Source organism: Choloepus didactylus, chromosome 6 (assembly GCF_015220235.1).
Source record: "Choloepus didactylus isolate mChoDid1 chromosome 6, mChoDid1.pri, whole genome shotgun sequence".
Lineage (NCBI taxonomy): Eukaryota > Metazoa > Chordata > Mammalia > Pilosa > Megalonychidae > Choloepus > Choloepus didactylus.
Genome location: NC_051312.1, coordinates 45721195 through 45737017, shown reverse-complemented (window position 1 = coordinate 45737017; position 15823 = coordinate 45721195). Strand labels below are relative to the sequence as shown.

General features: G+C 40.1%; 1 pseudogene; it reads right to left on the bottom strand.

The window, feature by feature from the left end:
* Positions 1 to 4255: 4255 nt before the first annotated feature.
* LOC119536216 overlaps positions 4256 to 15823 on the bottom strand; it is a 43746-nt pseudogene continuing 32178 nt past the window's right edge.

Here is a 15823-nt window from a genome sequence, read left to right as displayed (position 1 = left end):
ATGAAAAGGCAGTGGACTCAAGTGGGTAAAGAGATGTGGGACTGGTAGGCAAGCTCTGGAAATAAGGAGTGTGTAAGATGGTGATTCTGGGTCCTACATGTACTAGATGCTGGAATTTGTTCTGGCCTATCCCTCTGGGCCAATCTATGAGCTAAATAAACTGGTTGCTAAGAAAAACCTGGTGTCTCAGCTCTATTAGGATGGACAAGGGGCCTCTCAGTTGAGCATAACCCAGAAGCACCCCCTTCCCTTGAGGAACTGCTAGAGGGAGGAATCTTCTCGATGAGCAGAGGCCCTGCCTTGGCTACTATGCCTGGTTTCCAACTTGAAGGACAGATTGGGCTGCATATCAGCTCTGCTGCTGCCATCCTGTGAAGTTACTGAGAAGCTGGGACCCATCCCACCACCCTGGAGCAGCTTGGCTTCCTGTGGATGTGGTGCCTTGAAGGAGTATAATGAGAACCTTGGACCATTTGACTGTGAACCCCCTCACTGAGCATAGCCTTGGAAGAAGTGCCAGCCCACCCACAAAGAGAAACCTGTGGAAAAAAAAAAAGAGTAACCTGCCCCAGATTCCACTCTAGCATTTGTGGTTACCACAGGAGCGGAAAACTGAGGTCTGACTTCCGTGCTTTGGCCATTACCCACCAAGGCCAGTTTCCACCATACTCAGTGCCCCTCCTGCAGTCAATCCACTGAAATAGGACCAGAAAAATCTGAACTTCTCCACCTCAAGACACTTGTCAGGGCTCCAGGGTTCCAGGACGCCTACAGGAAAGCAGTTTGGAGCCATGGGCCCAGGTTGACTGGACTTCTGAACTTCCAGCCCTTACCAGCAGGTGGGGCCTCAAACAATGCAGTTGGAGAATATTGTGTGTACCCAATTAAGAGAGAATCTTCTAGTATATAGTACAGTCTCTAACACATAATAACTACCTTTAAAACATGGTAGCTATTATTATGTGAAAGGTAATTATTCACATAATAACCTGCACTGCTATTTAGTTTTCACAAAATGGAAAGCAGAGAAGGCATTTCCCCCATTAGCAGAAGAATGAAGCAAATGAAGCTTTAGTCAGGAACACAATTTTTCCTCAGCCTTAAAGGACTGTGTAGAAGATATGAAAAGTCCTGAGGTACCCTCCTTTTTATTCTTTCACCTATCCTTCTACCCTTACTCCTGAAGTTACAGACGCCTACTGTAGCTATAACCATAGCAACCCAGCTGGTGGGAAATTATGAAAACTCCTACTCATTCTTCTAGATTCAGGTAAGGTTTCACCTTACCTGTGAAACCTCCTCCGATTCCTACCCAAATCAGAGGGTACTATCTCAGCATTACGGTGACATTGGCATCTGGGGCTCACATTTGTGTTAGAACACTGAGCACATTGTTTCAGACTTTTGTTTACTTATGTGTCTCCCTCACTATACCATGATTCACTTGTTCGTATTTGCACTCCCAGTGCTTGGATGAGTACCTGGCACACAGGAGCTGCTCGGTGCACTTCCCACTCGTGAATGTCAGAAGTTCAAGGGAGGAGGGGACAAGGCTGTGTTGAACTTGGGTGGGGATGGGGGACTGTCCCAGGAAGGGAGTTGAGGCAGAGTGACGTCAGGGTCCCTGGCAACAAAGCCAGGAAGGAGATGGAAATCATGTCAGCCAGAAAAGTCGTGCCTGGAATGTAGACTGTCAAGGAAAAGCAATAAGAGGTAAGAAACTGGAGAAAAAAAACAAGGTTAGAAATCAGAGGGTAGAGGTGGGTAACAGTCGGGTAGGGGAAAAGTTGAAGTTCTGATCAGTATGCAGTCCTTGAATCACATTAGGACAAGTGATTCAAGCCTGAGACTTAGTGAGAGGAGGTTGAAGTCCTATTTTTAATTGGTGCTGACTGGATAGGAGAGGAGGTGGAGAACGATGCAGGACTGCACAGAGAATACAGAGAAAAACATCAGCATAGAATTTCTCTTTGTTGGCTCAGGAAAAGGAATGTATCCAGTGTGTATACCTTGTCTTCACACTTTCAACCTTTTAAACGGCTAAATTATAGACATTGTCTCATTTAAAAGCAATATGGAGTGATAGCCAAGCAGACCTGTGTTCAAATCCTAGCATTTCCACTCATTAGCTATGTAAACTTAGATAAGGACTCTGAGCTTCAATATATCCTGTAAATGAACGGTATTAAAGCCTTCCTCAAAAAGCCGATGACAACATTTAAGATAATGTATGTAAAGTGCTTAGAACATGGAGGGACACTTAAAACTAATTCCATTCTAGGTCCTGTTGTCCTTCCAGTGCCAGCCAGAGATATGTTTCTCAAATGTTTCTTTCAGAAGCCATTCAAAGTGCACCAAATTCTATCCATCATTTAGTTTTTAAAGGGGAGCGGTGCTCAATACGATTGCATAATCCAAAATTAGTACAGATGTTCTCTTTCAGGGTTTGCAGAAGACCATGTGGTTACTTGCTAGCTTTTTGAACTATTTTCTTCTTCTTTCTCCCATCTATTACCTGGTGGATGCAACCTGTGCTATTTTTTTCCTTCTGTTCTTCCACCTTTGAGCGATGAGGCAATAATCAGTGCTGCAGGAGCATTTACTCAGCCAAGCTATTTCACCAGCCTTTCACCCTCAAATATACTCTTTGTTCCCCAGTTGAAAATTGGGCTGTCTTTCATGAACAGAGATGACACCGTGACACTCTTCACCTTCAAGGGCTTTGTTAGTTTTCTTAGAATAACAATAGGCGTGGTGATCTATCCACAAGCCGCTTCACTTGGGATCACAGCCTTATTAGTAAGAAACATGATTTCTAACACTAGACTGGAAATTTGAGCAATTACAATTCCAACCTTAGCCATAAAACTGTCATGTATTGAAGGATGGATGGATGGACATATAGACTGAAATTTCAAATAAGAAATATCAAGGATGGTTCTCTTTGTATGATAACCACCTAACGTGGGGAAGGAGGGGCGGTTTCCAACATGTTATGTCATTAATCTCCTCTCAGCACATCACCTGTCATTTGTCATTCCTTTATATTAATACTGAGATTCTGCAAACACACTGGGGAAGACAAAGTGCCATAAGGAGTCAATTTTCAATATATGGCCAAAACTAAGGTCAAAATATTCATTTTATTCAGTGTACCACTGAGGGATATTTGGGGACATCCAATAGCACTCTTTGTGCCATAAAGCTGGTCAGAGAAAAATTACCCATACAGTGAGATGATCAGCTTATTCCAATGAATTCAAGTCCATTCCAAAAGTCTTTTGGATGAATCTTGCCACATGTTAGAAGTGTGACCTTAGGCAAGTCATTTAACTTCTATGAATGTCAGTCTTCTTGTCTATTAATTAGGAAAAATAATACTGATTTCAGGGATAGAGCAGTTTGCAAGCAAGTTGGAACTACAATACTAAACAACAAATACTTGAAAGATAGAAAGGTGATTGCAGTTAAAACATTTTAAGGTCCTTATATTGGCTAGGAGGAAGATAAAGCTATAGATTAACCTGAAACTTTGTTAAGATGATTACACTTTCTATTGGGGAACTGACATAAAAATGAAAATAGAATATATAACTTCCAAATGAGCTGAAGAGAAAAGGGGGAATAAAGAAAACTCAGTCAACTCAATGGAAGACAGGAACTATATAAAAAGAAGTTAACAAAAGATGGTAAGAAAAGCCAAAATAAGATGATAGAAATAACTCTACACATCAATAGTAAAAATAATAAATATAAAGGCTAAAATTCATCAGTCAAAAGGCAGAGATTCTCAGATTTTAAAGAAAAAGAAAAAATAATAGGTTATTGTTTACAAGAGCTATCATTTTAAAAGGTTGAAAGCTACCTAATTAAATAAACCAAAACTAACTCTCAGACAAAAGCAAACTGAAAGATATCTGATGGAGCTATATTATCACACAAAAATAGACAAAAAAAAAACAAAAAAAGCATAGCCAAAAATAAAGAGGAACATTATGTAATGATAAAACAAGTAACTTACTAACTAGGTTATAAACACTCCTGAATGTGTATGTACCTACTAACATGGCCTCAAAATATTTATTTTAAAAAGTGAACAGAATTATAAAAAGAAATTGATAATTCCGAATCATAGTTGGAAAAATTTAATATACTACTTTCAGATACTGAAAAATCAAGCAGACAAAAGAAAATCAGTAAGAATTCTTAAAATTTGGATTATTTAATCAAATAATTTATATAGAAATCTTGGCTCAATAATTCAATATTAAACATTCTTTTCAAACACACATGGAACACTTACAAAAACTGATCTTAACCTGGGCCACAGAGAAGTCTCAACAAACTCAAAATAATTCATATCATTCAAAATACAATGAAATTTTAAAAGCCTCAGCAAAAACATGGCAAATCACCTCATCACACTGTATCTCTTAATATACTTAGAAATTTTTTAAATGCTTTGTGGAATAAATACATGGATCAATTAAGAAATCATAATGAAAATTGCTATATATTTAGGACCAAATAACAAAATAGCTAAAGCAGTTTTTGAAGGGAAATTTATAACTTTAAATGCAAATATTAGAAAAAATGATTTAAAATGTATTTATCATGCAACTAGAGAAGTTAGAAAAATAACCACAGAGTATATGCCAAGAAAGGGGGAAAAAAAAAGACTAGAGATAGGCACAAAGTTAGTGAAATAGAAAATAAGGGGACAATAAAATATTAACAAAGGCAAAAGCTTGTTTATTTTGAAAAAAAAATACAATCCTCTAGTGAGATTGATTTACATAAGAAGAGAGATGACTTAAATGATATTAGGAATGAAAAGGGGGATGTAATTACAGTAAATATAAGAAATAAGAAAATATGAAAGGTCATGGAGTTATGTCAATATGGTAATTAGAGTACATCACTCCTTTCTCTGCACTTCTGAAATGCCTTGTGTACCTATTACAGCACTTATTTCATTCTCTCTTGTATCAGGTGTTACAGAAGACAATCTTCAATAGACTGTGATTTCTTCATGAGCAAGACTGTCTAGTCATTTTTATTTTCCCACCAGACTTCTAAAAATTATGTATTTGGCATATAACAGGCACTCAGATATTTGCCATTTTCTTGCTTTGTCACTTGTCTTTCCTTATTCTTGAGTATCTTGCAATTATTGTAAATCCCTTTTGAAGCTTTAGAGCTAGAAGAAACCAAAACATTTTAACAATCTTATTTTACAGGAAAGGAGCCTGAGACCAGGGTGAGTAACCTGCCTAAGGCCACACAGCTACTTCAAGCACGGGCTCAAAACTAGAACCTAAGTTTCATTGATGTAGTCATTGTCAAATATTGAGCTAGGCACCTTGCTGGGCTCAAGAGTTCTACAACTACAGCACACAGTCTTTGCCTTCAAAAGGCTGGCAGTATATTTGGGAGTGGAGGTAAGAATAATCCAATGACTGCAAAGTAAAATGATGAGTACATTACAGGGAAATGTGGGCTGATGTGGAGCTGCTGCTCTCCAGCACAGCTGGCACGGTCCACACCATAAATATCTACCTCCCCTGCCTCCCTCTCCAGGACAAACCCCCGATCCAGAAACTAAAGGATAAATGAGTGTTCAGAACACTGTTCCAGTTCTTGGGACCAGACTCTGTTCTGAATGGTCATTGCCAAAGCAGAGTCAGTTTTAAAATATCTTTAATTTTTTTTAATATCACCCCTGGGGCTATGTGTAGAGAGTTAGAATTAAATTAAGTATAGGACAAGGTAGGGACCTAATTCAGTATAAAAGGATGAAAAAACACTTTCAAGAACTGGACTTTTTTCCTAACTATAATTATAATTTCTATAATTATATTATTGAAAATTGGGAAATGCAAATAGAGTCACGTGTGATGTTACCTTGGAGCAAACTGAGTGAAGAGTACATGGGACCTCTCTGTACTATTTTTGCAGCTTCCCTTTAAATTTATACTTCTTTCAAAATAAAAAGGCTTTTAAAAAGAAGGTGAAGGAAACCTATCTAGCTTGGTATTCTTAATTACAAAAATACTCAACAGGCCTTCGCCATTGACATTCTGCTGGTGCTTAACTAAAATAAATGCAAACATTTAGATGAAAACAAAAATGATTAGGTGTAAAAAAGATCTGAAATATTTCACTTCACCAGTTTGGAGTACAATATAGGTCACATCTTTTAAGAGTCAAATATAAATGACATGGACTCACAGAAGTGAGTTTCTCCCTCACAGATGCCTGTTCTTTGTGATGCCCGCTGGGTTGGTGACATTTTGTCACCCCTGAAATCCTGGCTGCATGGGCAACCCCAGGAAATGCTGATTCACTGTTGCTGCCACACTTCCTTCAGCAATTACTCGGGATACTTGGTCAGGAGAGGTTCTAGTATCTGCCATTTGCCCTGCCTGGAAGTGTTTGCTCCAAGCAAGGACAAAGTCCTCACCCTGATACCCCCAGAGTTAAGGGCAGACTCCACCCTGCAGATGAGGTCATCATAATGGTTCACAATACCTCCCTCCTAGTCTCAGAACAGTCTAATCTAAATCACTAAAATTTAAGGAAGCCATTTCTCCTCCTTCCTCAAGGTCACAGACAGGCTAAGGGCAAACTTAATTCACTTGACTAAACAGAACACAGAATCTCAGTTTTTAGCATGAGCATGCAGATTTAAGATGAGCTGCACAGTTTTCTTCAAGCTCAGTGGGTGATTGTTTGTCTTACATATACACAAATGAAGTGCCCCTTGTGGTGGGTTTCCCAAAACCAAGGAATTAGCTACAAAGGCAATTCCAGAAACTGAAACAAAAGACAGCTCCCTGGGATTAAAAAACAAACAACTTAATACACAATAGACACATACACACACACAAATATATTTATACATTTTATACTTAAATTTTTCTTACTGTTTATATTATTTATTTTATTTCATTTTATTTTTTTAACTAAAACGATGGTTTTTAATGGGAACCAGAGGTATGGTTACAATTACGTAGTCCGACACAAAAACCCATGGGTGGATCAGGAATTGGAAGGTTACAAAATAACGAGGGTAACACTGGGTGTGCAGGAAGAAGAGCTGTTCCAAAGAGCCTCAGGAGCCAGGCTGATACAGCCTCTCCCTGCAATCCTGTCTGTGCTCACCCCTGGAATCCATCTTTCCAGGGCCAAAGCCACCTCTGTCGCCACCACCCTGGCCCCCTCAGAAGTCCCCACGGTCTCCCCCATGGCCTCGGTAGCCGCCCCGATCATAGCCTCCTCTGCCACCACAACGATCATCTCCATAGTTACCCCCCAGGTGAGAGCCTCCTGGACTACCTCCTGGACCCTCGGGCTTAGGGGCCTTACATTGGTTGCACTCATTCCTCCAAGAAAAGTTCATGTTCTCACATGTCGGATTAGGACACTTCCAGTCCCCAGCTCGCTGCTGTGCTCCACCGCCACCACCTCCACTGGGGAATCCTCCCCGGCCACTGCCACCACTGCCACCACCTCTGTAGCCTCCACGGCCTGTGGGTCCTCCCTGCCCTCGGCCTCCACGACCATTGCCACCACCCCGAATGAAGTCTGCTCACCGAGTAGCAAAGGAGACCTTGAAAGGATTCCCAGAGAATTCTTTACCATCAAACCAGTCAATGGCGGCTTTAACAGAAGGCGGGTCATCAGATGAGACCGTTGCCTTTCCCTTCAGCTTGCCTGTTTCCCTGTCTGTGTAGAGATTAATCATGGGCTGCCATTTTCATATTTGCCTTAATATTACCAACCTGCTTGAAGTAATCAGCCACAGAGTCAACTGTAACATTTTCACCTAAACCTTGCATGAAGATGGTGGTGGTGTCTGAATTATCCTGTTCAGAGTCATGACGTGGTCCTTGGTCCCGAGGGCCACCAAATTTATTGAAGCCACCACGATCACTTCTGCCCATGCTGCCTCTGCCTCCACGGCCACCTCCATGACCTCTGGGTTCATAGCCACCACTGTTATGGCTGTAATCACCGCCACTGCCCAGCCACGGCCCCCACGGTCCTTCTGGCCTCCCCGGTAGCTGCCACCGCCACCACCACCAAGCTCATGAACTTGTCTGTACTTGCCTCCACCACCCCCTCCATCACCCCTGCTGCCACCGTTGTACTGGTTCTGATGTCCATAGCCCTGAGGGGGTTTATAGGAGCTTTGCTGTCCACCATAGCTGGACTGCTGCCCACAGCCCCCACTCTGGGTCTGTCCATAACTACTGCTCTGAGAATTGCCACCATAGCTTCCCGAGGTGCTGCTGGGAGCTGGCTGCTGCCCATAGCCAGGGTAGGAGGACTGCTGCCTGTAAGATGACCGGGAACTCTGGCCACCACCACCATAGCCACCAGTTGAGCCATATCCCTGGGGAGCTGACTGGGTGCCATAACTGTTCTGGGTCTGCCCATAAGAACCACCATAGCTGTTCTAGCCATAGCCTGAAGTGTCTGCTGACTGGCCGTAACCACCATAACTCTGCTATCCATAGGGCTGACTGCTCTGCTGGGAGTAGCCCTGCCCAGGCTGGGTGGGGTAGGCCCCATAGCTGTGAGTTGTTTGTTGGGTATAGTTGTTTGAGGCCATGTCCACACATACACGCACGGGCCGACAAGCAGCAAGATTCCAACGCTGCAGAGCACCGACGCCTCGAGGACTCTGTTTATATATTTTTTTAAGTCCTTCTTCATCAGGTAACCCAAGGGAAAATAAAATAGATCACCTATAGACAAAATAATCACAAATAGGTATATATGCAAATACACAAGAATGCACATACATATTTCACTCTAATGCAACACGAAATAAGACACGTGATAATCATACATTACATAACAGGTATACTATCCCATCTGCCAGAATGAGGAAGAGGACTGACAAGAGTAAAGGCTGGGATGGAAATCAAGTCATAGAATGTTAGCATCAGAAGGCATGATAGCTGGTCTCCAAAGATGGCCCGGATGAACCACTCCTCCTGGTAGTCACACCCGTCGTAATCCCCTCCCCAAAATGAAGCTACGTTGACCCAGAGAGTTGCTTTAACCAACAGAAAGTCTCTGAAGCTATGCTGTGCCAGTTCCCAGCCTAAGCCTTAAGAAAGGCTGGCAGCTTTTGATTTTGCACATCGGGGATCCCTGAGCAACCACTAAGAGAGGTGTGGCTACTCTGTTGGAGAGACCACATGGGAAGGGAGAAGCACTGAGACTATGTGGAGAGATTAAAAAACCCAGCCATCCCAACATTCCAGCTGAACCCAACCCTCAGCCATTCTTGCTAAGGTGCCAGACTTGGGAATGAGCCATCTTGGACACTGGGGTCTAGCTGAGCCTCCAGATGACCACAGCCCCAGCTGGTGTCACCAGCAGATGCACCACCCAGCTGAGCCAAGCCAATGCTTAGAAATGTGAGAGAGTAAATAAACATGGTGGTTGTTTCAGGCCATTAAATTTTGTGATTTTTTTTTATGCACAATAGATTATTGAGACTGAATGCATCGTAAGTATTATCTAGCCAGGGAAATCATCCAAACATGCTCATTTGGCATGAGTATCAAAATATTTTAAAGCATCTTCAAGGGCACTGGTTACTTTGTGGCAAAACCAGAAACAGAATTCTGGTCTCAAATTCTGGTTGGATATTCTTTCAACTATATCCTGAAGTGTGAAGAATGGCCATTAACGGAGGTGTTTTAAATGATCGGGGGGGTGGGGCTTTAAATTAATAATTGATTTATTAACATTGCAAATTTAAAAACATTTTTTTCTTTAGTTTTCAAGTTTAACTTATAAGTGTTGTTTTAGTTGTAAATCTAGTAAATGTTTTTTGATATTCAATTACTTAATGTTTAACAGATTAAATTCTCCCAAATCACTAGTCCCATTTACCAAATAGTTATTTAAGTCTGTTTAAAGATTTTAAACTAAATTTTCATAATAACTCCCCTCCCCTCCAAGCATTTCAACACTTCACATAATTTACAGGACAGTTTTACAGCCCTTACCTGCAAAATCTTCTTAAGCACTTAATGCAACACGAAATAAGACACGTGATAATCATACATTACATAACAGGTATACTATCCCATCTGCCAGAATGAGGAAGAGGACCGACAAGAGTAAAGGCTGGGATGGAAATCAAGTCATAGAATGTTAGCATCAGAAGGCATGATAGCTGGTCTCCAAAGAGACAAAGCAATTCTTGTAGATCTAATAAATCAAGCATATAAATGTAGTAAACCAGCTTTTCTTTTAAACAGTCTAAACAATCTAATTCCATTAAGAACTATCTTACTCTTCAGTTTAAAAATACAAGTCTAAAATACATTACATATTTCAGATAAAATATGCTAATTTGTCATATTTTCTAACATGCCAGATTCTCTCAAATATTAGGCTCTGTTTCAGTCAGGATACTCTCTAAATCATGATGCTGTAACAAAGTCCAAAATCTCAGTGACTTAAAACAATAATCTACTTTCTCGCTCATACTACATGCTCACTTTTAGCTGAGATGTCTGCTCCGCTCCAGGCTCTGCTCACTCTGGAACCCCAGTTGATGGAGAAGCCACCAAATGAAGCCTTGCTGGTCACTGTGATGAAGGCAAATTGTATACCTGTTCTTAGAGCTCCCGCCCCAAAGTGACACATGTCATTTCTGCTCACATTGTCTTGGCCAAAACAAGTCACCTGGTCATATCCAACTATAAGAAAACAAAAAAGTGCAGTCTTTATATTTTCTCCCTTGTAAAGAGGAGAACTAGAAATGCTTCCTAAGAATAGCACTAATGACCATTGCAGACATTCTAAACAGAAACTGCACACATTATCTGAAGATTAAAAAACATAATCCTAAACTTAATTTATTGTTATTGGTTCATTTTACCCAGTGGTGTCCTGGACTAGCTGGCTTGTACTCGGTTGCTAGAGCAGATTGTTAAATTTTCAGGAAATTTGCAAACCAGTTGTTAAATACAGCCATTATTAAAACAAATTACATAAACTTACCATTAAATAAGTTATATTTAAAACAAAGGTAGTAAATATGCAAAACTCATCTTTTCTACTTATTTTACTACATTGTACTATCATCTACATTCTTGAGTTTATTTAGATCTATTTTATATGTAAACACTTTCTAATGGTGCCCTATGGTGCATTTTTCCCTAACTCTGCATTCAGTTATATCTCACTGGGATCTTACAATTGGCATAATGAGAATAACCAGCAAACACTACAAATCAGGGCATTATTTATTATTTGGTTGATTATCTAGACTTATAAAAGTGATGGAGAAAATGTCAGTAATACAGGTTAAATTTGAAAGTGTGTGGTGTCCGTAATGGTTATGTTGTGACTGGCAGAAAAAACTTGAGGAAACAGTCTTCTAGTATTTGAGAACTATTATCTTATTCAGCAAAGTCACTCATGCCATTGATAAACAAGTGAATTGTTCACTTTCATCTTCTAGTTAATGCCAAAGAAAATATTAACCAATATTCATGTAAGAACTATACCTGTCTTGTTTACCAATTACAACCATTGGTTGGCCATGGATACAAGATTTAGGCAAAAATCATCAAGAGCATTCCGTATAGAATCAGTTGGCTGAATGAAATTTGAAATAAAAAGTATTATATATTTTAGTATTTGGAAATTGTGTGCTATTCATATATACCCAACACACATGTGCATGAATACATTATTTCCTGCAGGGAATGGGTTGTTTGTTTCACCAGCATACCAATATACCTTACCACATCTCAATATACCTTCCTGCAATTATAATCTGGAAAAGAAGAAGTCCCTAATCCCTTTACTCTGAAATTAGAAGTTACTAAAACCTGCCGGAGTGGACTGGGTTAGCCCTTAAAAAGGGACTGGGATAGGAAAAGGCAAAAAAAAAAAAAAAAAGGAAAAAAAAAATCACTGCAATAAACTCACCATGAAAATAGAAAGAGCCTGGACCATTGGGCTTACTCAAGCTGAAGTCAGGCTGTGCTCTAGAGAATGACAGGGCCAATGACACTGAGGAGCCACAGGAATCCGGGGTGATTTGGGCTTAGAGTACTATAGGGTACAGACCAACAATCCCAGTCCTGAGTCTGGCCTGCCAGAGTGTCAGCAGGCAGTGAGATCTAGCTCCAGGTTCAGAGTGGGCCACAGTGTTGAGGAGAAACTCCTCTTTACACCATGCAGGTTCAGCTGAAAGAGCAGGCAGCCTCCAGGAGCAGATATAGAAAACTTCAGGCTCAAGTGGTTCAGTCTGACTTCCAGTTCCTAAGCTTTGGAAGCCAAGCAAGGCTAATGCCCCTTGCCCAGAAGCCTTTTGGCTCTAAGTAAAGTTCCATTATCACATCAGATTTGTTTTGTTTTTAGAGAAGTAGCAGAGGCCTAATTTAAAAAAGAAGAGGGGATGGGTATGAGGAAGAGGTGGAGAGGGAGAAGGAGAAAAAGAATGGTGTGCCTGGTTTTTAAAGACCACCATTGAGGTGGGATCAAATCTAGCACCATGGCAAAGAGCATGACATTCATCTTAAAAAAAGAAGCAGGGGAGAGGAGATCCAAGATGGCAGATTAGGAGAGACCAAGAAAAATTCTCCAGAATAGCAGCTCCAGGATTCCACCAGCTGGGTAGGGAATTCTACACCTATAGTGTGTACTTGGAGAAACCTAAAGGCTGCATTCAAGATGTGTGAGTAGCCTTCCACTCCCCAGGCACCCTCCTTATGACCTGGCATGGGTGATAACCCTTCACAGACCCACAGCCAAGAGTCCCCATGCTAGGGTCTAGAGGTTGGAGCAGGCAGACGATAGTGGAAAGGACAGCTTTCCATGCCCCATGCATTCATCTTTGCATTTGGCTGGGAGACAAACTTTCACAGCCCTGTGGCCCAGAACTTCCTTGAGGGAATTTGGGATTTGGTGGGCTTGTGATGTTATCCATCCTTCCTTCACAGAAGCCTGCAATGTGCATAGCCTAGAGGCAGGGGTGCTACACAGAAGTGACAGGAGCCTACCCCCAATCCCAAGGACCTGTAGGCCCACAGCAGAGATGGACTGTGGGGCATTTGAGTTGTAAGATGCAACGTGCAGCTCTGCAGCCCCAGAGTACTCCAACCACAGCCCTGGAATGGCTGAGACCATTGTGTCCTGGAGCAGACTCCCTGCCAGACTGCACAGGGCATGCCCCACACCCACAGGGCTGGCAGTCCCAGTGCACACGGTAAATTGGTGCACTGATTGGACCTCCACATGGTTTGGACACGCACTCAGTGCACAGATGAAGATGGGGAGAACTGGCTTGAGCATAAGAGTTGTTCAGGAGGGTCATTTGCTGGTAGGTCAGAAAAAGTACACTCCACCAAGCTGTAGCTCTGTCAAATTATAGATAAATGTTCAAATAATCATGCATATCCTAACAGAGCCCTATCAAGATAAGCAAATGCCAAGATGCCAAAAACAACAAAAAATTATAAAGCATATGAAGAAAACAGAAGATATGGCTAACCCAAATGTCCAAATTAAAAAGCCAGAGAAGACACAGAACTTGAAGCAATTAATCAAAGAAGTACACATAAACATCAATATCATGGCTCAGGATATAAAAGACATGAAGAAGCCCCTAGAAGAGCATAAAGAAGAATTTGCAAGAGTAAATTTAAAAAAAATAGCAGATCTTATGGAAATATAAGATACTGTTGATAAAATTAAAAAGATTCTTGAAACACATAACACCAGATTTGAAGAGGTAGAGGAACATATTAGCAAACAGGAAGATATGGGGATGGAAAGTGAAGCAAAAAAGAATAAATGGTGAAAAAAAATGAAAAATTTTAAATGGAGCTCAGTGAAATGATGGACAACATGAAGCACACAAATGTAAGAATCATTGGTGTTCCAGAAGGGGAAGAGAAGCATAAAGGGCTAGGAAGAGTATTCAAAGACATTGTTGGGGAAAATATCCCAACACTTCTGAATGACATAAATATACAAATCAAAGATACCTAACAAACTCCAAATAGAATAAATCCAAATAAACCCACTCTGAGACATATTCTGATCAGATTGTCAAATGTTGAAGAGAAGGAGAAAGTTCTGAAAGCAGCAAGAGAGAAGCAATTCACTACATGCAAGGGAAACAATATAAGACTAAGTATGGACTATTCAGCAGGCACCATGGAGGTGAGAAGGCAGTGGTATGATATATTTAAAATTCTGAGAGAGAAAAATTGCCAGCCAAGAATTCTTTATACAGCAAAGTTCACCTTCAAAATTGAGGGGAGTTTAAAATTTTCACAGACAAACAAATGCTGAGAGAATTTGTTAACAAGAGACCTGCCCTACAAGAAATACTAAAAGGAGCTCTACTTGATGAGAAAAAAAGAAAGGAGAGAGAGGTCAGGAGAAGGGCACAGAATTTAAGAGTTTTATTAAGGGTACCTTAAAGGAAATAAAGAGAAAGAGGGGAAAAATATATCTGACAAATAAAAACCAAAGGATAAGATGGCTGATTCAAGAACTGCCTTCATAGTAATAATATGAAATGTGAATGGATTAAAATCCCTAATTAAAAGATAAAGATTGGCAAAATGTATTAAAAAATATGAATCATCAATATGTTGTTTACAAGAGACTCATCTTAGACACAGTGACACAAAGAAATTGAAAGTGAAAGGACGGGAAAAATAATACTCCATGCAAGTTACAGCCACAAGAAAGCAGGGATAGCAATAATAATTTCAGATAAAATAGATTTTAAATGCAAGGATGTCATAAGAGACAAAGAATGACACTATATATTAATAAAAGGGACAATTCACCAAGAAATCATAAATGTTTATGTACCCACTCAAGGTTCTCCAAAGTACATGAGATAAGCACTGACAAAACTGAAGGAAGCAATAGACATTTCCACAATAATCATGGGAGACTTCAATACACTACTCTCTTCTATAGATAGATCAACCAGACAGAGGACCGATAAGGAAATTGAGATCCTAAACAATGTGATATATGAATGAGACTTAATAGACATACACAGAGCATTACATCCCAAATTACCAGGATATACATTCTTCTCTAGTGCTCACGGAACTTTCTCCAAGATAGATTATATGCTGGGGCATAAAAAAAACCTCAATAAATTTAAAATGATTGAAATGATTCAAAGCACATTTTCTCACCACAATGGAATGAAGCTAGAAGTCAATAACCATCAAAGATCTAGAATATTAACAAATACTGGGAGATTAAATAACACACTCCTAAACAATCAGTGGGTCAAAGAAGAAATTGCAAGAGAAATTGCTAAATATCAAGCAACAAATGAAAATGAGAACACAACATATCAAAACTATGGGATACAGCAAAGGCAGTATTAAGGGGAAATTTATGGCTCTAAATGCATACATGAAAAAGGAAGAAAGAGCTAAAATCAAAGAACTAAATGAACAACTGAAGAAGCTAGAAATGATCAGCAAACCAATCCTAAAGCAAGTAGAAGAAAAGAAATAACCAGGATTAAAGTAGAAATAAATGATATGGAGAACAAAAAAACAACAGAGAGAATAAATAAAACCAAAAGTTGGTTGTTTGAAATGATCAACAAGATTGACAAACCATTAGCTAGACTGACAAAGTAAAAAAGAGAGGACTCAAATAAACAGAATAATAAATGAGAGGGGGGCATTACTGTGGATCCCAAAGAAACTAAAAAGATCATAAGAGGATACTATGAACAAATGTATGCCAACAAATTAGATAATTTAGAGGAAATGGATAATTTCCTGGAAAC